General features: G+C 35.3%; 1 protein-coding gene across 5 annotated transcripts in view; it reads left to right on the top strand.

Moving 5' to 3' along the window:
- The first annotated feature begins 2,397 nt into the window (after positions 1–2,397).
- The window catches only part of LOC128675607 (uncharacterized), a 135,305-nt gene continuing 124,586 nt past the window's right edge, over positions 2,398–13,116 (top strand). For 4 of the 5 annotated variants that reach the window (XM_053755139.2, XM_053755133.2, XM_053755124.2 and 1 more), the window contains exon 1: positions 2,401–2,530. The gene's annotated coding sequence lies outside the window, so the exon portion shown is untranslated. Of the gene's footprint in view, positions 2,531–13,116 lie in introns of all 5 variants that reach the window. The other variant, XM_053755128.2, reaches the window with a different exon arrangement.

The following is a 13,116-nucleotide window of genomic DNA, read 5'->3' as shown; positions in this document are numbered from 1 at the left end:
TATATATTTGAAAGTGTGTTTGTGTGTCCTTCTTTCACGGCAAAATGGAGCATTGATTGAACATTTAGCTTTTTATTTATATACTAGATTTTGCCCGCGGCTTGCCCGCGTGAATTTCATAGCCAAAATCTCAGTAATTTTTTTTTCGCGTACTCTGTAAGACTGGTAAACATATATGATTCAAATACGCATTTTTTCTCATCTTTAGTTCAATTTTCTGTTTCCCGCTGCGTGTCTCGTCCCGTAAACTTGTCCAATCCCGCTTCCTGCTATGTAATGTAAAGTAGATATCCCGTACCGTTTCCTACATATTGTACCATCATGTTTTTCAGTAGATTTTTCTACGTTTTTACAGCCGTAACATTACGTACATACAACAAGCATTATTATATATTAATACATAAAGATCCAGCGATCAATAAACATTATGTAAATCGATCTTAATCATACAATTTTCTACTTTCATTGTTCAGGCTTATTTAAATTTTAATGGCAATTACTTTCTCGCCTTCTGCTTAAACTTAGAAAATACCGCTTTGGTTTATGTTAATTTTATGTTTAATGTTTGTGAGTTTTTATCTTAATAGCTACCAGTTGGTATTCACATGCCGGGGTTTGAAAAATGTATAATAAAAATGTATTTGAAGGAAGAATGGTAAAAGAAAGACAGGTTACAGGGACACCAAGATAAAATTGCGTACAGTAACATGCATGGACCTCTTTGCGGTGGCAATAGCGGCGATTTCGCAATGAAGGTGAATAGCTTGATGTGTTGTTGACTGTCCGTAGTTTCGTAGAGACATAAAGAATAGAAGGGGAAAAGTGGAAGGAACTCTACCGATAAGTATTTCAGTTATTACGATTTTTCTGACAGTAAAAATTGTATTTCATGCGTTTGTACTTCTTTCGTTATTGTTATTATGATGAGTTAAAAAGATAAGCGAAATTCCCCAATGTTTTTAAGTGTAAGTTAAAACGTCGAATCAACAAAGGAATAACTATTATACTAATAATATTTATTATATTCTACTAATATTATTAGGAATAAATATTATATAAATAATATTCATTCCTTTCTTGATTCGACTTTTTAAATGACGCTTGGGGAATTTCTGCATAAATCAAAACTTTACTAACTTGCATATTGTATTGTAAACAATAATAATTCACTATATATCACCTTACCAACAGACAGACCATTGTATTAAGCTGAGATAAGCATTAATTGGCTATATGTCAGCCAATTCAATCGCCTGGGAAATCCTCTAGTGCGATGGTAAGATGGTCAAAATGGCGGAAATCCGGTGAACACTGCGCATGCGCAATGTTTTATAGATAACATATAGTATGTCTTCTTTTATATATTAAAGACGAGGTTTTTGACCTTAGAAACTGCTGACCTTTCAAGTCCATAATAAATACACCTACCTACACCTTCCTCAGTTTATCGCGTTCATACAGACAGATGCGATAAGACTTTTTTTTTATAATATGCAAGGAAGAAGCTTCGGTCGTCTCTTGACCTATGTCAACAGGGAGATAAGCCCTTGGTTTCAAGTCGGGTCACTTTCCCCGAGAGATAACGTCCTTCTCCATTGATAACATACGCAGCGGCTCATAGACCAACAGTACAGAAGGTCGTCTGGCTAGATAATGGGGTTTTTTCTTTTCGAGTCGATTATTTTTACAATGGAAATTATTATTTTTTTTCGTCTCGTTATATTTTTACTATGGAAAGATTTTTCTTTCAGGGATATTTTTTTTCTTTCCGTATTTAACCTTTTTCTGTGGTAAAGTAATCTTGCTGGTTTTGTGTCTTAGTTTATTTTCCAAAACTGTTTTTGTTAAATTAAATATACACTTCCAATATATATTTCTTTGTGACTTTTCATCATTTGTTTTTTTTTTCTGTATAATTATTTTCTCTATTTATCATTTTCGCTGATCTAACTTGTCATCAAAAATTTACAGAAGACTAATGAATACGTGCTCCCTTAATGACATCGATCTTAATTAAAGTAGCTTTAATATTTCTACCCCCCACGGTCAAAGCTTTGACAGTGGCGAGGTATTGATTCCAGCAGGCCTACCATCTACTTTTACAGAACGATTCCAATGCAACTCAGTTCAATTTAGGAACCTAAAATGAATCGCGTTCATACAAAAAATTAAGTCGATGGTACGAATTTGCGATGCAGGTCAGTTTAGGTCGTACAGTGGATCGCGTTAAGAGATGATGGTAGACCAAGATAAAGAAGCTAAGAAGAATATTTATAAATTATAATAATCACGAGTTCCCTTAATACGTAATTGTACTTTACTCCTTTAGAACCTTCTGTAAATTAAACACTCTTTGGTCCGAATCGCGACCGCTTTCCACGGCGGCGCGGCCGCCACATAACGGACCGGACCTGCGCGCGCGCACGACGTGCACCGCGAGTGTTGTATTGCGTTGTATTGTACGATATTGTGACTGTGTTGTGTTGTTACTCTTGTGACTGTTCCTGTGACTATTGGGAGTGTGTTACAGGTACGTTATGTACATAAATTGGTGGTCTGTATTTGATTTGTAAGCTTTATTTTTCCAGTTTACGTTTATTGGTGCCATGACAAAATAGACGCAATACAGTTGAAAAATAGAAGTTATCGTGTTTATGTGATTGTGAATTAACGGTTTTAATTAATTTGTTTTGTAATAATATAGGATAAACAAAAAGAAAACAACAAAATATGCTTCCTACAATAATAAAGTTAGAAACTAGTATTTATCATAAAATCAAGGTTTTATATTAATTATACTTTCCCGTCAATGAAAAAAACACAGGTTTACAGCACAAATTTATATATAGGTTGGTACTACGTACAAGCTGCGCACTTGATAAACATACAAAAAATAATACAATTTGTCAAATGCTAATCATATAGCCATCAATGTAAACAATTTACTCCAATGAACCGTACATTTTCATAATTGAAGTCGATGCTTTCTCGTTTAGTTTACATAAAACTTAAGTTTCTCTCACGCATTACTGCACGACAAAACGTAAGGAATTATCACAAAATTACCAATCACGTTATGAAACATTCATTTGTACAAACATAATCGAACCTTGTCCCAGCAGCTGTGCACATAGTAAGACGATGTGGGCTAATGTACAAAATATTACGGCCAATTTGACACGCCTCACGGTTTTTATTTTTTAAATGACGAAAGTAGGCAACTTTTATCGCGCGTCTCTTCTGTACATGATTATGACTTTTCTTTTATTGTTTTTTTTTAAATAACGGCGAAATTCTGCGCATTACTTTTAAGCAATTACGTTGCTAATGGGTATTTTGTGCGATAGAATTAAAAAAAAAATAACAGTCTGACCGAGTCATTTCACATACGCAATAGATGATGTTAACGAAACGTGTTTTTGTCAAAGAAATAAAAAGACAGTCTTTGAAGAAATATTTATAGTTGCTTTCTATTCAAATAATTTAACTAAACATTTCCTCACGAATTCAATCCATAGATGAAAAACATAAAATCCTATTAGGTAAATAAATATTGCATATAAAATCATATAAAATACGTAAATCATTATTGCATTGCATCTATTTATAAATCGAGGGAAATCTTGAAATTTCAGAAGCAAGAATAAGATCACATTTTCAATCATTAATTATATACTATTTATGGTATGTAATCGACATAAAAATCTATTACAGTAATCACATGTAATTACATTAGTCCATTGTCTCCGACTTTCAGAATGATCAGAGTCTTATAGATCGCGATCTGATTGGTTTCTCTCGCTATAAATATGGAGAGAAACTTCATCGGTTGAAACAAAGATAGCTTGTTACAGTGGTAATCGTAGTTCTAGAGATTAGCGCTATTAAATATACAAAAGTTATTACATTTAGATTTTGTGACTTAGTGTAATGTGCTACCAACCCTTCAATTGATCATGTTGTCTGAAAATGAAAGGCTTTTATTTTATTTATTTATTCATTTATTTTGTTGATCAGGTCAAATTTTATTTGCGTTTATCCGAACTTTGTGTAGTTTTTAATGCTGTTTGCAATTATAGAACTGGGGAAAATAGGCATTGAAGTAGTGAAAAAAATTATGTCTAATCTTTAAGCATACTGGTTATTTGTGCATAGTCAGGTCGTACGAGTACGCGTTCGTGATTGCTATAAAAAAAGATCGTTACTTGTTGCATCTAGTGTTGAAAGTAGTTTCAATTTAGATTGCAATAAAATATCCTATTTTACATTCATACCAATGTAAGCATAATGTTTGTTACTCTACGCAATCTCGCAAAATTTCCTACACGGATTCTGATTTGAAACTATATTGATATACGTTATGATTATCTTTACCCATGTGTAATGCTATTTTCTGAAATATAGCAAGCTCTCTCATTTGTTCATTATCCTGGCTGCTTCTTTTTTAAGTTGTCCCATCTGCCCTTAGGAAATGGCATAGCCAGACATTTATCCCCTACGTAATTTGCTGGTTTCACGCAAAACGTGGCCGTACCAGCAAACGCGTACTATAGAAATAACTCGAGAAATTTATGAAATGAAATGAAATGAAAAATTTTATTTCAGACTATGCACATATACAATACAAGTCCATATTATATTAGTAAGAAACTTAGACAACTATGTTAGTAGAATTTAAAATGGATGAATTTAAAATTTAATTTTATAATCCGACGTAATATCGGGGTTAGAATGTAATAAACAGCTAAACGAAATCCTTGTAATTAACTGAAACAGTTAAGTTTATACGGAGCCCATTGCGGGTCATTCAAATAAGTAAATAGGTACGAGTATTATTGGTTCTCGAAGTCTATCGTAAAATCATGTGGTTATAACTAATTATTTTACTTAGAAAGCTTTTACTATCAGAAATGGGTAAACCACAGAGTAACGTGGATCGGTACAACCGCGTTGGTTAACTGTCGGTTCCGGCTTTCATCTGATCACTGTGATTACACTGTAACTGTGACTTGCAGCGGATTCCTTGACATAGTAACCCTGCTAAATATGCTATTAACTGTCAAGAATGTTGGATAACATGAAATGTTCTTTCCCCTATATTTACCTATAGGCTTTTTTTATCTTGGGAAATTTATAATAGAAATAAAATCACTTTTTTATCACTCATGTGGTAGACAGCGGCAAGGGTCGTACTAGATTTAAGGCAAAATTTGATTTTCTGCGGCTGAATACATAGTTAAGAATCAATAGTTAAAATAAAACTCCGTATAATAAATCAATAGTTTAAACACTTCCGTAGCGAACTGACAGATAGCAGCCGAAATCACCGAGTGTAGAAAGCTGAATTTACGTATTCAGGTTCCTTGTTTTTGAAGATTTCCTGAAACTCCAACGGGAATGATAAAACGGAATTCTTACGCGCGAACTAAGTCGCAAGTAAATGCTTTTTTTAAAAAATATTTCATTTATGAATGGCCTGCCACCATCATGGCCATTTTGTGCCCTAACTGTTCAGTAATCGCTTCAACAGTAAACCATAATTCGACCTGCTTTTATTACCCTTTGTTGCACTGAAGGCGTTAATTTGTATGAGGAAATGTGCGCTGAACGGCGAAGTATAGTAATTGATTTATTGATGTATTAATATGTAATTTAACGGACTTGGTAATTTGGCAGTAGATGCCTTTAGGCGACATGAATAGAGTCTGACACCAGTGTAACCAACACTCTATAGGAAAAGAGGACAAACGATGTTCGTTTTCCATTTTTAACGCTTTCAGTGCAACTTCGTACGCATATATTTTCACCCCCTATTATAGTTGTTTAAGAGTTCATTTTTTGTAAAATAAATAGCTACTTATTTTTCCAAAAAACAACTATAATTGAACGGGGTTCTTTAACTGCACGCATACCAAATTTCGTCAAAATCTCTCCAGAGGTTTAGCCGTGAAAGCGAAACAGACAGACTTTCGCATTTGTATTATTAGTATGGATTGCACAAGCACTGAAACGAGCAAGGACAACAAACAGAACTGCAGAGAAATATCTGTGAAAAGTGCAACAGTATTCCGCACTGATAATCGAACCCAGGATATCTAGATGGCGGACGGGCTAGGGAACACCACGTCATGTTTGCAGATTACGGACATGCAAAAGTTCTGGATAATATTCTGATGAGCTGATTCCGAAAACTTTCGACCGGTAGATAGAGTAAAACCTGTATATCATTTGGGGTTAACTTACAACAAAATTTTCACGAAAAAAACGCTCTAAGTTGCTGATTTTGAATTAAGTTAAATAGCTACTCCGTTATCAACCTTGAGATCAAGATGTACCATCTAATTGTTAACGAAGTAACCGCCAGAATGATATCAAAGTAGAATGTTCTATTGGGAAACAGAGTTATTAATATGAGGCGAAATGGTTCTGTAACGAGTTGGGAAACCTATAGGTCAGTGACCATGCCTATAGTCCTAGGTGCGCGATAAGAAACGCAATGCAGTGCGGTGTTATCCCAACTATTATTATAAAGGCGAAAGTAAGTTTGTTTGTGGTAAAAAATGATAAGATGCCTTAGGCGACTTGATTAATTCTGATACCAGTGTTAGCAATAACAATGTCGATAAGAAATAAATAGTTTATTTGTTCGTTTGTTACCTCTTTACGCTTTATCTACGCAATACTCAAATCTAGTTAGAAGTATGAAGAAGGACATAGGCTACCTTTTATCCCGAGAAAGGTACTACTACCGTAGGAAAATTACATGGGCGAAACAACGGAACACAAACAGCGAGGAAATCAATATTAAAGTTTAATTGTGGCCGTAATACACGCACAGCCTCTCACGGCGCGTTGCTGCGTATCGTCGTTCAGTTAGGACGCCAGATAAATGCGAGTGTTCGCGATAACGCTGAATCTTGTGACTCATCGCGAAATTACATCTAGCCTTGTTGATATAAACCACATTTGTGTCGGGAGTTTTCTCAAGGCTCCGCCCGTGCGAAAATTGCTTTTCAAGCACTTTTTTAACTTTTCACAATTTAGCGATAACGATGATCGATAGCGGACAGCCACTTGATCATATTTGCTCAGAACTATGGTGATAAATGCGATGCATTTCCAGTTTAACCCTTTCCTTCGATTGACTTTTACAGTTTATGCGGGAAAAACAGCTGGCGCGTTCTACGTTTATGTTATTCTTTCGTGTTGGGATCATCATAAAATTATCGTGTCGTATAAGGAGGCCAAACATCTTTCCTCGTCTTGTCTCTATCGCCTTCAAATAATAATTATTTGTTAGACAAATTAAAAAACCCCTTTCAACAAAAGACTTTCAACATTCATTTCGCTACAACTGTTGAATGGCTGAACCGATTTTCATGAAACATAAGCTAAGAACTCTCGGAATAATATTATTTATAACACAAAAAAAAAATAAACGAAAATCGGTTCATCCGTTTGGGAGCTACGACGATGCCACAGACAGATACACAGAAAGACACGTTAAACTTATTACATCCCTATTTTTGCGTCAAGGGTTAAAAATTAAAAGTCCAAACACGGATAGGGAAGGAAAGCCACGAAGGACATGTAGTCTGAAACAGAATAGAGGAGACATTCTGCCGGCGAATCGTTCGTAGTTGAAGGGTTCTGTCGTTCAAACGCCCGATGTCGAAACATTCTGTCGACGAAACGTTCGTGGACGAAGCAATTGTCGGAGAATTGTTTCAGACTCGGATCAGTTGATGGAAAGGGTCGTGTCGTATCGGAAGTTACAATCGATGGCAGAGGAAATATTAAATAGTAAAAAAAGTCGCCGACAAGCACAAAGTTCATAATGCTTACAATGTTAATGGGGTCATCATGGATGCAAATGTGTTTTAATTAAAGTAGGTTTTAGCAAACATTTACCAATTTTATGAACAAGAGAAAGACGATTGACCAACTTAGATAAAGCGAGTCAGTTATACACACATTGCATTATTCGTACGCAAACAAATATTACTGCTTATTACTGGATTCCATAATCACCCATTACTATATCGATACTGTAAAATTATGCAACGGTACACTACTTTAAACTTTTCCATGGTGACGCAATATTTTTTCCTCCCAGCAAGAATTTCTTGCAATTTTTGGTTCTCGACACACTTTATTAGGTTACTAGCGGACCGTCCCTTCTTCGCTCGGGTAAAAACAATACATTACACACCGAAAGCTTCCCCAGCAACACACAATCTATTAGTGAAAACAGAAGAACAGACAGACGCAGAGAGGAGTTTGTTTTATAATTTGTAAGGATGTTATTGTATGTTATTTTTCGCGGTCGATGTCCAACGATTTATTCAAATTTTCCCTTTAGTTTTCCCTTTAGTTACATGACTTTTACAACTACTTACCGCAATCTAATGGAAAGTAGTGACATACTCACTAGTAAACTAAATAGTGTATCCAGTGTGCAGGTTCTTTAGTGTTCAATTGTCTTATCTCCTTCGCCCGCGAGAATTTTCCACGGTAACAGTTATTTTTCCGGGATGAAAAGTACCCTATGTCCTTCTTCATACTATAAGCTACATTTAGACAAAATCCCAAGAAAATTGGTTGAGTAGATAACGCGTGAAGACGTAACAAACTAACAAATAAACAAACCTGTTTGTCTTAATTGTTTTAAGAATCATTCTTTTAACAAATGAAATATTTTACATGAATATTTTGTTGTTTTGTCTGTCTGTTGATAGTTTGATACTCAAACATTTCTGATAGCCAACATCACATTCTCATTATCTTAAGTGCTGTTTATCTAGTTGCGACGTGCACACATCGCTTTAATTGCTGCTAAATCGGAGCGTGAGACCGCTGCGACTGGCGATGCCATCTGGCTTTGCTTGGGCAATTGGCCAATTGTTGTGATTATCGAAATTGAAAACAAAACGTTTTTAAAAGCGCATGCCCTATAGTTCTCTCATCCTCATATGATCCTGTCTTCATTCGAAGCTGTGAGGCCGTGAAAAAATTAACCACAACATTATGAAGTTTTTTGGGTACCTACGTCATTGTTGCCAAGGCTAGATGTCCCTTAATCGCCTTGTACAGAGGACATAGCAACATAACATAGTTCTATTCTGGAGCGCGGTAATTTATATATTGAAGAAAAAGGCTTTTCTAGAAATGTGCCCTAATAAAAACAAGATTTTTTGACCACAATAATTCATCACTCGGGTATACATACTTCACTAATCACTAATATTATAAAAACGAAAGTCTGTCTCTGTATCTTACTACTGCTAAGCAGGTTTTGATGAAATTTGGAATAGGCAATGTCAATGACCCAAGGTCAAATATTGGCCACCGCGAAACTAAGAGAATAAAAGTTTGGCCCAAAAATATTATTTCAACTTTTCAATGATTACGATTAATTAAATTTAAAATGGCAATCCAATACAAAAGGCTCTTACGCCTAAGAATCACATAAAAGATATACTCAATTGCTTAGAAAAACCATTTTAAATCACGATTATGTGTGCACATCATACCAAGTGAGGCAACGCTCAAGTGATGTTGATTGTATTGATCTACTTTGTCGTTCCATTTCGACACGATATTAAGCTTTGCGTCACATCATTAGTGATTGGAACTATGTTAATCGTATAGAGAAGTAATGTGTTAGATTTTATTACAAATGTATCTTTACACATTATCTGCGCAGTAACTCCTATTTTCTTCTTCTTGACTAAATCCCATTTTTAATGGGCTCGGTAATAATAAATTTCATGGTAATTACCTACTATATTTTCACTTTCAATTTGTGTTAAGTTTTCCTTTACCAATATAAATTTCGTTACCTGTTTTTGACCAACTAGCAGATATATTATGATATTATCGAAAAATATTCTCAATTATTCAACTTAAGCCTGAATTTATATCATACTACATTTTGCCCTCGGCTTCGTCCGTAGACGTTTACTATGGTAACAGTTATTTTTCCAGAATGAATAATAACCTATGTTCTTCTCTATACTTCAAACTACATGTGTGCAAAATTTCGAGAATATTAATTGAGTAGATAGAGCGTTAAGTGGTAACAAACAAACTTACTTTCGCATTTATAATATTAGTTAGGAGGATCTAATAATGAATGAATTGAAGTCATTCTTCAATAACAATTGCTAAAGCTGTTTCATTCAAGTTTTAAAAGCGCTCATGATAACCAGACATTTTTTTAAAAGATTAATTGCAAGTGGTGTTACTACTATTAAATGAATTACATAATTCGGTTGTACAGCCTACCACACATCGAAATTTACTGCAAATTCGCCTTTAATGCCATTGAATAGATATACATATACGGTGACTTAAATTATTATGCTGTTGATAGTACAGTGAGCTTACGTTGTGTGGGCCTTAAGGCGATGTTGATAGCGATGAATTTGGATAGGTTTATGTGCTGTTGGCTGTACCAGAAACCCCGTGGCGAGTATCTTGATTGATTTCAGTGAAAGTTTCACTTACATGATTACATGTAACAGTCGCAGTTGTCAAGCAACTCGATCGTGGCTCGAGGCGGATTGGCGGCCGCTTCATTTGACGTGTGAATTATATTGTCGAGAATCCTATATTTAAAAAATGGTAAGCCATTGCTTTGGTCTATTTTAGAGCAAGTCGTTTTTGACCTACTTGTTAAGAAATAAGAAAGTAACTTATTACACAAATTATATGAGAACTTATAACTTTTCCAAATAAAACCAATGTCAGTCTCGGTTGTCAGCCGCTGTGACACCGTATGTGACGGAGAAACGTCGAAACCGCATCCGATCTACAGTCATTAAACCAGTGATTACGAAGAAAGTGCTGGAAATGGAAAAAAATCTTTTCGATATAGTAATCTCACCACATAGCTCGTGAAGATTTAACCAAACTCATTAAATACAGTCGGTCATTGAGAGAAGCTATTATATAAACATAAAAAAATTAAACGAACTTAAACACTGCAAACTACTCGTACATGTCTGCAATTTCAAGTAACAAACATACTTTCGCATTAGCAATATTTTAGGATAATTCCTGAAATAGGGAGGGTTGTTCCCCTTAACACCTTCATCTTCTACATCAAGACTCCACACCGGTCGTTGACACATCAAAATACGCAGATTGAAGAGAATGAATGATCGATCTAGTGAATTCTGGTGCCGTTATTGTTCGTACTGTGTACAGTCCGCACCACAATCTGCGCCGGTCGAGGTCGACATCTCGCGGTACATTCAGAGCATTCGCTGCTGTGTTCTTTTCTGTAAATATTTTAGAATTGTAACGGAAAAGGACCTAACCTAAGCTATCTAATAGTATTAATATTATAAATACGAAAGTTTACTTCATGCGAAATCTAGTAGATAGACTGCAATACATTTAAAAGTAGAAACCTAGACTAGCACTTAAGGTACCTGAGGTACTGTCCCAAAATTTTCACAGAAGGGAAACTTTGGGGGCAGGATATAAGTCTTTAAGAATATTAATTAATGAATAACAATAACTTCATCTATTTTGTATCAAATGGGCCACGTTGCTTAAGGCTTTTTAAATCAATATTATAAAAAATATCACAGTAATTTATATTTGCAGATCCTACGATGTTATAACGGCGAAAACTTGTAAGGATGCATATGTTTGTTACTTTTTCACGCGAAATCTACTGGACGGATTGTTATGAAATTTACTACACGGGTGGAATATTATCTGGAATAACACATATGGTATTTTTTATCTCGAAATACCCACGGGAATGAAGCCCCGGTGCGCAGCTAGTGGATAACCTAAATGCTAAACCTAAAGGCTAGTGGATAAACTAAAAATGTTTTAATCTGTAAAAATAAGGCAATTATGAATGTGTGTAATTGTAATTTCATGTAAATGTATGATTTGAAAGCGTTAAGTAGTGCTCTGCGCAACATATAATTTATAAACACATATGAGCAAATGTACGCGGAAAATATATAAATACCACACGCATTGGTGTGCAATTACTTATTGCAATTTTTTGTCGTGTTTTCTTTTTTTTTTTTCTTTGAAACCAAGCAATTGTTATAAGTATAATACAGAACGTACTCATTTGTGTTATAAACGAAGTGTATGCATGCATGTTTAACGCATAAGCGTTGTATAAACACACACACTAACTGTATAAACAGTCACAGTATTGTAATACACGTTTAGCATCTAACACCTTTTAATTTTAAAGATCGATAAATAAAAATTGGTAGTCAATACACCGGTAATCTGTCTGTCTGTTTGCGATAAATTCAAAAACTACTGCATGGATTTTCATGCGGTTCTCACCAATAGATAGAGTGGTATCTGAGGAAGGTTTAGGTATATAATTTATTATGTTTTTATCCGAGCGAAGCCGGCACGGGCCGCTAGTTATTAATACATTATTGTCTCATGTAACGGCTGTCACCTGTAGCAGGATTTTAAATATCGATTTTAAATATTAAATATTGATTATCCTTAAGGCCCCAGTAGAGGCCTATGTCGAAAGACAAACTGCGAAGGACCAAAGTGAATAAATTAAATGTATTGAAATTTAAACATTGAAACAGCATTAAAGCTTTATTACATTTAATAATAATCTTCGCATAATTTATGGCAGCCGATATTTCGATTTCGCAGACAGATATTTCATGGAATCTTGACTTCACTTTGAAATGGTATCAAATCCACGATAGTTAACGGGAGTGCATCACTCTCGGCTCACAGATCACAACGCCAGTGACGTAATTGTCTAATCAACGCAGTACCGTAATCGGCATTATTAGAGCAGTTATGGCGATGTACAGCGGGCAGCAGATCAAGTGTGACGGTCAAGTTCTTATTGTCTTGTGTGAGGAGTTAAATGGCGCAATGGTTAGCGCACTCGGCCTGTGACAGCGATTAGGACACGCTCACAGTGGTCGGTCATTGGATGGGTGACCAAATTATGTTGAGCTCCTCCGTGCTTCGGAAGGCACGTGAAGCCGTTGGTCTTGGTTGTATCCGCAGTCGTTTAAACCCGCCAATTCGCAATGTGCGCTCGTGGTATAAAACAAAGTATCTTCCATCTCTCTGTCTGTCCCTATGTACTTA

This window comes from Plodia interpunctella, chromosome 2 (assembly GCF_027563975.2).
Source record: "Plodia interpunctella isolate USDA-ARS_2022_Savannah chromosome 2, ilPloInte3.2, whole genome shotgun sequence".
Classification (NCBI taxonomy): Eukaryota; Metazoa; Arthropoda; class Insecta; order Lepidoptera; family Pyralidae; genus Plodia; species Plodia interpunctella.
This window is presented reverse-complemented; position numbering and strand designations above follow the sequence as displayed.